General features: G+C 42.1%; 1 long non-coding RNA gene across 1 annotated transcript; it reads right to left on the bottom strand.

Annotated features, from left to right (window-relative positions):
* Positions 1-499: 499 nt before the first annotated feature.
* Positions 500-1869, bottom strand: LOC122757498. Its single transcript, XR_006357553.1, has 2 exons — positions 1614-1869; positions 500-1548 (listed from the first exon to the last, which is right to left on the bottom strand). It is a non-coding gene; the product is annotated as an uncharacterized LOC122757498 (long non-coding RNA).
* Positions 1870-13302: the final 11433 nt, after the last annotated feature.

The following is a 13302-nucleotide window of genomic DNA, read 5'->3' as shown; positions in this document are numbered from 1 at the left end:
TCTAAGCATCACCTGCTGGCGGAGTTCAGAGTATTGCCTTATTGGAAAGAGCTGGCTAGGTTACCCTAACTTTCATTCTCTTTCAAAATGATTTTAAATAAATAAATAAACTCAGCGTTTACTGACTTTCTGCTGTATTATGAGACGGTAATCCTTTATTTGTTTTCTGATTATTGAACTTTTAATATGCGATTTTAACTTTATTGGGCTGAAACTTAAACACAATACTTAAAATCCTGAACAATGCAACTATAATAATTCCTTTTTTTCATAGAGTATTGGCTTTATAACTTTTTAAGCGTGAAATGAAATTGAGCAAACAATTGCTCGCTTATGCGCCATGAAAATGGCGTGAACATTTTAATAGCCGGAAAATTGCAGCAACAATTTATGAGAGCATAATAAAATTGAAGGGGCTTTCAGGATGGAGTGCGAAACGAAAAATATCGTTATTAACGTACTGCAAGATAACTGAGCGAGTTAAGCACAAGTTTTTCGATAAATCTTTGGGTCGTCACGAATTCGTGTGATTTATTGGGCAAGTGCAAGTAAAATGTAGCATAGCTTGACACATTGCGATAAGGCGGACAGAGAGTCGGGCGTCTGCAGAAGTAGAAAATGAAACTGTCAATAGCAAAGCAAAATTCATTGACAGCTGCAATTTGAAAAAGTTTTCTCCTGAACAACGGGCCGAGGGGCACCATGACTGTATGCCTGTGCGGTGCCTTGATCGTATCGTGCGGCAATTAGCATTTTGTGGCAATGTTGCACAATAATTTAACGAGCCAGCCGGCCAGCCAGCCAGCCAGTGCCACACAGCGGGAGCCTTCAGAATGAAGCCACAAAAAAGATGCCTGCAATTGTGAGAGAGGCGGCAAGACGATGAGCAAAAATAAAAAAAATAGAAAAAAAATTATTTGATTATCCTGCGGCCATGCGCTGTCACAATTTCGCAGACTGCCCGCCGTGTCCGTGTCGGTGCCTGTGTCCCTGGCCGGGTGTCCTTCGCCCGTGTCCCGTACTGCCACTTCCCTCTTGCCCCTTGCCCCTTGCCCCTTGCCCCTTGCCCAGCGGAGGCAGCAGCACGAAAACTGCCACATCAGCAAAAGTCTGTTAACTTCCGGTTTATGGTTGCAGCAGCTTATGGAGTCATTTCCGCTGGCTCGTCTTGCCCATTCATTCGGCTCAGCCAACCAGCTGGCGGTGCCCGCAGACCATTCTATTAAATCATCATTTCATTTTGTACTCGCTTCTCTCTATTTTTCTCTTTTTTCTCCCATTTTTTTGTCTTCCTCTGCAACTTCGGTCGCAGCACACCGCACTGCGCTTGCGGTAATTTTTTCCAAGTGCTTCCTTAGATTTATAATTAAGATTTGGTTAGCAGCAATAGCGGCTCTTTTTGAATTTATGTGCCGGCAAATGTTGCCCGTCTGCTGCCAAGCTACTGGGCTGCCAGGCTACTGGGCTGCCTGGCTACTGGTATACTGCAGCCGCCTGTAAGAGCCGCAATTTATCATATTTCCATCGCTGGACTGCAGCGAACTGCGCCTGGAGTGAGCAAACTACAAGGTAAACTTTACCTGCGCAATTTAATTACGCTGATAGGTACTTACCTGTGCAGAGTGAAAAGCTACGACCATTAAACAAAATTATTACAGCAGATCGACACAGCCATTCCATTCCACACTCGCTTCCCATACTCGTACACCTCTGTATCAGACAAGTGCCTCTCTTGGCTTTATGCATAAAAATGTGCCTTTGTGTTTCAAAAATACTATTTTCGATTCAAACGAAACAATATACGATAACAATATACTAATATTAACATAGACTAATCCTATATTAGTTAAAATTGAAAGTATAAATGAATTGCACTGATTACTTTGTCTATGGAAGTTGAAGAAATGGGAGATAGATCTCTTGATCGTCAGTTTGACAAATAAATAAGCAGATGGAACAGGAAATCAAACATTGCTCCATCTTAGAGGGAGGCCCTTTCTCGCTCTGCAATCGACTGGCGCTCAGCAAGTTAATGAGGAACAACAGCGGCATCGCGTTTACGTGGGAAAAGTGAAGAAAAGTTTTGCCCAAGTGGCATTTTTCCATTTTTCACATACAGGCGACGTGTTTTAACGCGCTGCGACAGCTGCTGCTGCTCCTGCTCCTGCTGCTGCTGCTGCTGCTGGAATAACGACGATGATTTCGTTGATTTGAATTGTGATTAAAATGCAGTGTATAATTTTTTGGCACGCCTTGGCTGTCTGAGACGCCCGGAATGTGCGGCTCGAGAAGTTTTTTGCCTCGTTTCACACTTTGTCTGGCTGTGGCGAAATGCAGGCAGGGATCGGGCGGCCCGGGGGAAGCCAAAGAAAAATTGCAAACCGCAACTCGTGTCGACTTGCCGCTCCAGCTCGACTTGATGTTCGAATAATGAAGAGGCAAAACTTTTGCGCTAGGCATGTAATTTTTCGATGTGACAGCCGGCAGTGGTGCTGGCACCACCCGCCCCACATTGCCCACAGCCCAGCGGAAGCAGTAGTTGTCATTCTTTCTGTGCATTTGTTACAAAGTTGCAGCCAAAAGTAAAAGAGAAGAAGAAGAGCAGAAAACAGACCCGCAACAGCATAAAAACTTCTGTTGTTCAAGATCTCCAGCGGCTCATGCATTTCCGTAACTCCACGTAACTCCCACGCTAGCTTCGACCTAGGCCTAACACTCGCAACAACACAACTCAACGTTCCGTCTGGACTTCAGTTCCAGTATTCCCCACATCGCCGCATAAATCACGGCGTAGGCCGCGTTATAAATGCGAACAATGACACAATTGATTGGCCAATTACGTGCGCTTCGGGGTGATTATGACGTTACGTACCGTTAGCCAGAACACCCTCCCCGCCCCCTCCCGTTCGCAATGCCCACTGGCCGTGCGCACGCCTGGCCGCCGGAGGAGCTGAGCTGAGCAGGGCTCCCAATTGGGGTGACCAGCCGGCGTGCATGTCATGCCTGGCTAAATTTACACAATTAAATGCGTGAAATTCGTTTGAATAATTGAGCAATTTTTCTGTGCATGGAAAGGGCGCAATTTCATACGTACATATAAAACCCAAAAATCTGTTTGCTTTAAAGACCTACATGAAATTCCATGTTGAATTTGCAAAAAGGCAAAGACTAGAGCAAGGCATTACTATAAAGGATATTTGCAAATTATGGGAAAATCTTTAAATCATTTGTAATCCTCATGAATAGGAAAGACTATTGAGGCTTCCTGCAATATCCGTTTTTCTATGAAGCTATTGTCTTGAAATGTGAAAGTCAAGATCTTTCGATATTTTTTAAGTTTGTATATTTTCATAAAAACCAAGACAAACAAGTAAGAAAGCTGTAGTCGAGACTGCTCGACTACGAAATCCCCTGAACCCTTCAAGCAACTGATATTTGAATAATTCTTTGCGTCTTTCTCCTTACAAAAGAGATACACACACACTCACAGACACATATAGGCACACACGCATAAACACGCATGGGCTGCTATGTCGGCTTACTTGTGGATGTACTTTCAGATCGTCATTATAAAATTAAAGTGCGTATATGTGCAAAACACAAATCTCCAGTATTTGAAATACGCCTTTTACAAAGGTGTGGGTGAGAGGGTGAATTATAACAAAAATCTGAATTCTATAAAATACATATGAATTTACATATCAAATTTGGAAACTTTAGCTTTAAAGATATTGGAGGTATAATTAAATAGCTTATTTTCGATAATGTTTTTAATCTATAAAAAATAACAGGAAGAGTTATCAATTTTTGCATCTAAAATCGATATCGGCATAATATTTGAATAAAAAATTTTATGTCTCTAACTTTTATATCTTCTGAGTTTGATGCGTTCAAACATACGACCAGACGGACATACAGTTTGACAGACAGGGACAAATCGAATTAGTTCGTCATCCTGATCAAGAATATATATACTTTATGGGGACTGCCATGCTTCCACCTGCCTGTTACATACATATATTTCAAGAAAACCATTATACTGATTTCCCATTTTCAAATGGTTCAGAGTATAAAAATTACAACTCAATTTTCAGTATTATTAGGATATATTCTGCTATTAGGGGTGGAGACAAATCGAACAAATTAAAAACCATGAAAATTGGTCCAGCAGATTTAAAAATCGCGTTGCTTTATGGATCTTTCTTTCTGGAGTAGCACAAGTAATATATTGATTTGAGCATGGGAACCTATTGAGAGTATTTTACCAGTGCCTACTGGAGACGTTTACTTTCGTTTCCTGCAACTACTTATTCTTGGATATTTCACATATTTTATTGTAAAGTGGGAACTTAATTATTATCAATACAATTTAGTGTGGAAGGCTGACTCTGTACATTAAACCATAAAGTCTTATCAATGCTGGAGTGGAGGCGTCGAGATCAGTAAATGATCGTGGGCTTTAAGTTTCTCGACTTTATTAAACCCAACATGGGAATGTAAGTATAAACCCAACATGGGAATGTAAGTATAACATGGACTGTAAGGATAGATTGTTGAAAATTGAATATTCATTGAGTTTTTATTTTAGTTGTTGTCTTTGTCAATTCGCATTACCTATAGAAACGATTAATCCAACATATGTATCAATGGAGTAAATATGTATTCGCATGCTTACCGTAGTAAGCGTATTCATGGAGTAAGCCCTGAGTGTAAGTGAAGATACGACATGGACATCATCATATGAATCATAAATCTCAATAGTGACCATGTTGCGAAAGGACTAAAGGCTGCGCGAATCGTTGTGTTTTTATGGGCCAAGAGGATAGAGTTACGTTAAAGCTTAGTAAGGCCAGCAGAAGGGAAGTTTACCCAGCTTTATTGCCAGCGGTCGGGGGGGAGGTGAAGCCACAGCTAATTTATTTGCAGGCTCGGCCGTCTATGCGACACAGCAGAGAGCAGCATCCTGGCGGACACTTCATTGTGCAGTGGCTCGTTTAAAATGCTGATTCAGTTTCATCATTAACCAGATTAATATGGCCCGGCGCTACCACTGACAGCCGCAATATGGCAGCTCGACAGCCCGGCTGCCCGGCTGCTCGGCTGCCCGGAGACCAAAGCCAAGCGCCGCATCTGCAGCCGGCCCTCAAATTGGTAATCGATGTCCGTGCCGGGCATGTTCTAGTCATTGCCGGTGCCGACCAATGGCCATGTGGTCATTCTCGTTGCCACCATTATCGTTGTCGTCATTGCAGACACTTCAAGTTTATCGCATTGCAGTTTGTCGAGCGTCACGCGGCGTGTGCGAAATATTTGGCCAATGAATTTTTATGTGGGCCGTGTGCAGCGCGCGGAGCTTTAGATGATTATGCAACGCAGTTCCGGCTAATCGAATGGGCACTTTAATTATGCTGCACAAGTCACATCGACTAAATACTTGGCAAAGATTAAGCCCTGTATGACTATAATGAAGCATCAGCACATTAAATAGAGATTATATTGATACTCACCCAGCCCCTCTAAGCCGATTCAAGTCTAGCGATTGTGATTTTAAGCATTTCCGTCGACTTCTCGCTCACTGTGCGCCGCACGGTTTACTTAGTATCTCTGGCATCAGCCGTTTGGAATTGTAATAATATTTGCCCGAAAAAGTATTTACATTTTACTCAAAGTTGCTCGCTGGGAAAGTCTTATTCACAGCCATTCGAGCTGCGGCGGCGGTGCGAGACTCGGTGGAGGCGGTGCAATCACAGTTTTCGACATTTTACGAAATTGTATCGGCGTCAAAGTTTCCCTTTACTTATTTGTTTGACTACTGCTTGGGTTTTACTCCTTTTTCGCTTAGCGTGAAATAAGAAAACTTTTTTTATTTAAACAAATTTGAAGCACTGGCACGCGTGGCAGTTCGCTTAAAGTTTGCCCTCCCACAATAGGCAGTCTCTGTTCTACTGAATAAACCTTCTGTTCTCAGCCTGAATAGATACATATTTTTATTCTACACAAAAATCAATCTAAATCAAGCAAAAGATAGATGGACTGAAAAAGGATTCTATTGACATTTTTAAACAAGCAAGTAGTCGAGACTGCTCGATTAGATGTTATCCTGAACCCTCCAACCTGATATTCTAATCGATTGACGTGTACTGAGTATGGTATACACGAATATGCATGCCAAATATCAGCACTCTAGCTCTTATAACTTCTGAGATCTAGGCTTTCATACCGACGAGCGGACAGGGCTAAATCAACTCAGCTCGTCATCCTGATGAAGAATATATATATACTTAGCTAAAGTCTCCAAATTTTATATATATTCTTGTATTCATTTTATACAATTTCGATTTTTGTCAAAATTTATCTCCCACCCATATAGCCACCTCCTCACCCACATATTTGTAAAAGACGTATTTGAAATACTAGAGACTTGTGCGTTGGCAAATACATGCATATCTATGTTATACTCATAATCTGAAAGTTTCATGATATATAGTCCATTCACAAGAAGTTATTTAACAATTAAGTTCTCATAGTACGCCACCACTGCAGCCAATGCGTGTTTATGCGTGCGTGCGTATGCCTGTGTGTGTGCGTGTGTGTGTGCATGTGCGAATAATTATTGAAATATCAGTTGCTGGCAGGGTTCAGGGGATCTCGTAGTCGAGCAGTCTCAGTTTACTTGTTTTGTATATTTTTATTTGTATAATTAATTTTTGCATTTTTACTGTAAATGCCAATTCATTGTCTACTTTACAAAATTAAAAAAATTGTGTGTTTAAATAATATATAAACTTTAATTTCTTCATTAAGAGAATATATTTATATATATATTTATTTTATTTATTTTGTTAGAAAGGCAGCTGACTTCAACAGAAAAAAATCAATGAAGTAAGTTTATGGCAATCTACAAAAATTCTTCAAAAGATGCCCAACGCTAATCGCAATCAGACTTGAATTTGATCTAATAATCAGACAGTAAAATGTACAATGGTCGAAGCGCGGTATCCGCATCGCACCATCCACTCCACAGACAGCAGACCGACAGGCCGAGAGACGGTGTTGCAGAGTGACACATACATTTGGCTTGAATCGACCAATTAAATTTCACCCGCATCAATAACCATGAAAGCAGAAATTTCGAAAGCGTCTGTGTGCCTAGGAAAAAGTTAAGGACGTGCACATCCGAGTCGGAAAGCCTGCGAAATGCCACATAAAATGTAAGCGCGAAATTAATAGGCACGTGGTGGAGGCGCCGCCGCGTTAGACTCGAAGTCGACAAGCGTGTAAATGATATAAATTCAATTTAATAAAATTGTTAAAATTGCAGCGAGCGAACTGTGAAAATGCTTTGCGCCCAGGTGAGCTGAAAGTACCTGAGAATAAGTTTCGCTAAGGACCGCTCGTCCTACAATTATTTCTGTCTCTAAACTCAGCTGAGGAAACGGGAATGGGAAATTCCTGTGCAAATTCCAAGACACAAAGTAAAGGTGTTTCTGCTCCTACTCTCTCTCCTTGCTCCTGCTCCTGTGTTGGCCTTTAGCGTTGTCGACACTTCTGTTATTGTCACGTCTAACGGCGACAATTGTTGTGTACAGACGAGGTGGAGCGTGTTCCCGCCCCAATCTCAAGATAATCTCATAGTTCTCGAGACCAGCTAATAAGACTGAGAGTAATTCAATTGCGCCCGTTAACGGACAACGGCTTTTCCTAATGGCATATTATTTATCGCGAAAGGGTATTGCTAAATGTAATTCGAAAGCATATACGTGACTAAGAGCGCCAATTTGGCCTGCATCTGTGGTCATATTTGACTCATAAAAGATTATAAGATTGTGTCATCATTTTCTAATGCGCTGGAATAGCATTTACTAAGGGTGGGGTTATCAGTCAGCAAGGTTGTCTTTCTAGTGTATCCGCTCTCCCCTCCTAAATGTTGAGAGCTTCACAAAGCTCTCTTTACGGCCGTGGCAAATAGGGAAATGAATGTTATATTATATACATTTATATTATAGGCATATATCGAGAAAATAAATATGCTTAGAGCATATACACGGGCTGACAATCCTTAAGATAAATATTTACTTATATCTATTTTGATAATTGACCTCTCATTTACCGTGGATTCAAAAACGCCTCTTTGAAGCTTAATCCCCAAATTGAGATGATACTTTATAGTAAACTCTTTCTGTAGACAGTCCGAAATATATCTGGCTATGCAAAGTGAAGTGCAAGGGAGAATCGCATAAGCTGCTCTTTTTATAGTTCAACAGTTTACTCTAAAACAAACCTCCAACATGAAACAGTTAAGTAACTGCAGACTTTTGACTTTTTTACCAAAAGCAAAATCTCATACATGGGACTGGGAATGAGTATTATGGAGTCGATAGCGCCCGGCTGTAATGCTCTTGCTTGTTTTTATATGAGTCCTTTAGTTAGTTATTAACAATCCAACTCATCTTGAACCCGATGCAAAAAGCTGGACCCACAATTGTGAAGTGGAACTGCTCCCCCCGCTCTCCAGCAGCCGAGCCGAGCGGCTGCTGCGGCTGCGGTTGTCTTCATGTCTAATTTAGCGACATTTTATTGTAGTTTTCGCCGCAATCGCTTTCCATTGTTGAAATACAATTTTCTTGTCGCATTTTAGTCAAGTTATTTTATTTTATTGTAGTTGGCCGCAAAATGTTTTCGGTCGAGCTCTGCTCGCCGCCTAAAAGCGGCAAAACCGACATGCATAGACTACGCTTGTTCCCCCCCGACCTCTGCCCCCGCCCAGTGTTGTCTGTCGTTTGCACACTCTGGTAAATTTTGTGTGTACTTTGCGGACACACTTGGCGAGCTCACGAGGGCGCGAGACTGGGCGAGGCCAGCTCCAGAACATGCACCCACCCTCCCAACAGAGACTGCGGCTTTGTATGCACTTCTTTCATGAGGTCTACTAAGATAGTGCAAGAATTATTGGCGAGCGATGCGGCTGCTGCGAGTGGCTTCCCCATGATGCCGTATGAGTGCCGCATATGTTTTATTAACATGAGCTCCGATTTCGCTTTCAATTTGCAGACAATTTTCCAGCATTTGGCACTCGGCTCTAGGCAGTCATCGTCAGCTGTTGATTTCGGCCTTGCCGCTTCTTTGTTTGCCGCTCAAGTTGGTTTCATTAAAAATGCGCAAAGTTGACAAAAAGTTGGGAAGAACACGCGACTGTCATAAGTAAAACACAAAACACAAGCAGCTGCAATATTTCCAAGAAGAATACATTTTTTATATTCCCTAAAAGGATTCCTTAAACTCAAGGCGATGAAGAGAAGAATATAACAACTGATGTACGAGAGGCTCCATATATTATTTATATTACATTGAATTTACATACAACAAGATATATGTAGTTACATAGAGTAAATTGATTTATAAAATTTGTACATACAACAAGATACATGAAGTTACACAGAGTAAATTGATTTATAAAATTTGTAAAAACTTATTTGAGGAGACAATGTGATATTTTCTCATATTGTGCATACTCTTGCTCGACTCACCATTAATCTATTTCAAATATATATTCTACGAGGACTGAATTGGCCCATTGCCAATTACAAATAGCAAAAACAACTAATCGAAGTGAGTTTGAACTGCTGAAGTTTTGATTTAAGCTGTCGAACTTGAGAAATTATGCAAAATGAATTGAAAGAGATAAATGTTGGCTAAACGAGCAGTTCATTAATATTTATGACAGAGCTTCAACAGCTGTATGTGAGGCGGACTGTGTGCATGTGTGAGTGTTTGTGTGTGTGTGTTAGGTGTATAAATGTGTGTAGAAGCAGCTGGGATGGTAAGGCACAAAGGGGCCAAATTAATTTAACGCCAACGCCAACGCCATCAGCTGCAACTAACAGCAGAGCGAAAGGGAGAGAGAAAATAAAACAAGAGGAAAGAAATCAACTGAGGTCAGAGATAAAGAACCGAAAAAACAAACTTTTCTTTTTCTCTTAATTTCAACAGCTAGACAAAATGGCGTTGGGCATACCAATGGCAACAGCACCAGCCAAACCAACAGAAGCAGCAATGGCAACAGCAATGGAACAACGGTAGAGGCAACAGTAGAGGCATAGGCCAACCCTCTGCTTGTCTGTCTGTCTGTTTGTCTGTCTAAAGCGGAGCACAATGCGCAATAGTGCACATTGGCACACTTGATTGATTTCATTTTATATACGATTTTCCAATTACAGAAGCGCTAAAATCAGCAGAAAATCAGTTGAGTCACAGTGGGATAAAAATACGATATATTGTGGCAAAATTTTGTTCAGATTTCAATGTGAATATATCTTACATATATATGGAAAATATTGATAGCAATTGAAACATGTTTAAGCTTGGGCTTATAAAATCTGTTAAGGTACAGTGGGATTAAAAAACGATATACTATGGGTTTTTATTAATACTGTGATGTGAATATACATATGGAAAATATTGATAGTAGCTGAAATATGTTTAAAACTTGGTTTAGAAAATCATTGGGATAAAAAGGACGATATATTTGGGAACATTTTTATTATGATTGAATGTCCATGTACTTAGCATATAATAATAATATATAATAATATATAACAATTATATCAATTGAAATACGCTTAGCCTAACTTGAAATAAAATGATATTTCAAAATGCTGAGAATAAAGGAAATATTTATTTAATCAGAGACATATGAAACATAATAGCTAAAATATTTATTTAAGCAAACTCGAAAACGTTTTCATGCACACTCCATCTGTACGTCACTCCCACTGTACGTAACTCGGAGCGCAATAAGGAACGCTCTACAGTGGCGAGTAGTATAATCCAAGTTGAGCTCTGTGTGGGTTCGTTTGGGTCTCCATTCTCAGCCGCACAAAGCAGCGAGCCTAATTGCGGAAGCAATGCGCCGGAGAATAAGTTTTCTATAGCCGGCCACAAGCACTGACCAGGGCAGAGCAGCTCGTATACGTAATTCGGGAATTTAACTTTTATTCGAGGCGAGGCTCGTTCGTCTCGCACCCGCTGCGACTGTAAACCGCCATCACAAAGGCAATTACCTTGGCGGACAGTTGGGTGTAGGCGTTGTATTAATGAATAAACATGGCCAAATGAGCTTGGACAAATGGTCTTGAGCGGGGTCTCTCAGCCGAGCTCGGCTAAATGCGAAAGTTTAGCGCAATAAGAAATCCAAGAAGTTCCACGTGTTTGGCATTGAGAGACGCGCAATTAGTGCCGCTCCACGCTGCGCACCACACTGCACCACACTGCATCTAGTTGCAGGGCTTCCCAATTTGAGCGAATCAGAAGCCGTTAAATTGTAAAGCGCATAACAAATTGGTTTTTTGTCAGGTCCAACATGTGCTTTAGACAATTCTCAGCATACGCAGACAATCCTTTCCACACCCACACCCGCAGCCACCCAAAGCCATCCACCGTCACCACTACCAGCACCGCCTGCCTGTGAAACAGTCAAGACAGCCGCAGCCAACATCGTAAAACGTTGTTATTGTGAATGCTGTTGTTGTTGTTGTTGTTGTTGTTGTCGCTGATGTTGCTGGCAGCATTGTTAATGTCATTTAGCTGGAGCTACTGCTCCACTGGGGAGTCGGTGGCAGTGTCTGCTTGATATATTGTTATCATTTTAACAATGAAAATTATTTCATTACATTGTTTTTAGCGCCCTTTTATTATGTTAGACACGCTCCTTCTCACGCCAAAGGGGCTCCCTGCTGGTGGAGAATATTTGTCCTTAAACTTGGCCGAGGCTAAGCGTATTATCAATTTTTTATGGCAACAACAGTTGATTGGATAGACTTCTGTGTGGAGCTAGCCGAAATAAATCTATTTCTATTACCTTTTTTCCGAGTATTAAAAACTTTCACTGACTAAACAAATGCTTGCGAATCGAATAAGTCCCTCTAAAGCGCTTTGAAGTTTCTTTCCCCATTTGGCAACAGAGCCAAAGCAGGTTTGTCTCGATAAATGCGTATTTACTTCATTTGCATTTCAAATGAAATGAAAATCAGACCAGCATAAAAAGAAAAGGAAATCTGAACACAGATATGACAAAGTGCACATACATATATATTATAATATTTGGACATCATTAAAAATGATACATTTGAATGAGCATGAGGCAGCAGGCCACAGGACAGCTCCTCCGACGACCTGCCTCCTGCCTCCTGCCTGCTGTACCTCCCGGCTGTCCTGTTGCTTGATAAAGGCACTGCTGTCGTTTCGCCTTTTGCTTGATATGCATAAATGTCAAAGTGATTACAATGCAGGCGGTAGGCGGCGCCCTCCTGCCAGCCCGCCAGCCCGCCAGCCCACCCGCCCCCAATGTGTTTATCGTTTTGTCACATGCCTCAGTGCATTCGACGGCAGTATTCAGCCCAAAAAAGGACAGCGCCAGGACACGAGCTGCAAGCGCTGTTAGCTGAGCTGTGAGCTGTGAGCTGTGAGCCGTGAGCCGTGAGCTGTGAGTGTGACAACGCCCATTCATTCGCTCACTCGTTGCTTACACGCCCATCGAGCACGACAAGACGACTGAACGATTGGGCGAGTGGGCGAATGGGCGAGTGGGAAACTGGCGCATCGTCCATCGTCTTGATGTACGCAGGTGTGGTTATTGCCGCTCGGCTGCACTTCGTTTGAAGGCAAGCCGAAAATCTCGACAGCAGATCAAAGCCAAGTTCCTGGCCCCAGCCCCCAGCCGCCTCCTGCCAGGCGTCCTGCTGCAATTGCTGCTCAAGCTGTCTTCGCCTTGTGCCTGGCTGGCCCGCTGTGAGCACTTGGCCACAAATGAAAAGCAACGTTTTAATAATTTCGCCCTCGAAATCCTTTCTGAGCGCATTTCATGCCAAACAATTTCCGGTCACATTTGCGTGACAAGTGCCACCGCAGCAATTCCTTCGGGCTCCAGTTTAGTGGTTGGTGATTTGCAAGTTCTGTGGCGCCTTTGACTGCAACTGACTATCTGGTCTACGCTTTAATAGCGTCAACTCTAGATTGATAGCTTGAAAGCCACCTCGCTGCGCCATTAAGGGTCTCTAAAGCCGTGGACAAACCTCGCTGCCTGTTGAAGCACTGCACCCAGTTAGCTGTCAGCAGTTCCGTTTCCACTGCATACAGGTCGCGTCTGAAAACACTTTGAACTTTTTAAATTTTTAATGAATCAGAAATGTTTTCACACTTTGGCTCACCTTTTTTCACGTGTGCCATATTCTACACACATGTGCTGGGTGCTCGTGTGTGCGTGAGAGCGATGGAGAGGGAATCGGCGAGAGGATGCGAGTTGTC

This window comes from Drosophila mojavensis, unplaced genomic scaffold, assembly GCF_018153725.1.
Source record: "Drosophila mojavensis isolate 15081-1352.22 unplaced genomic scaffold, ASM1815372v1 contig_74, whole genome shotgun sequence".
Lineage (NCBI taxonomy): Eukaryota > Metazoa > Arthropoda > Insecta > Diptera > Drosophilidae > Drosophila > Drosophila mojavensis.
The sequence above is the reverse complement of the archived record's forward strand: the minus strand, read 5'-3'. Positions and strand labels throughout refer to the sequence as shown.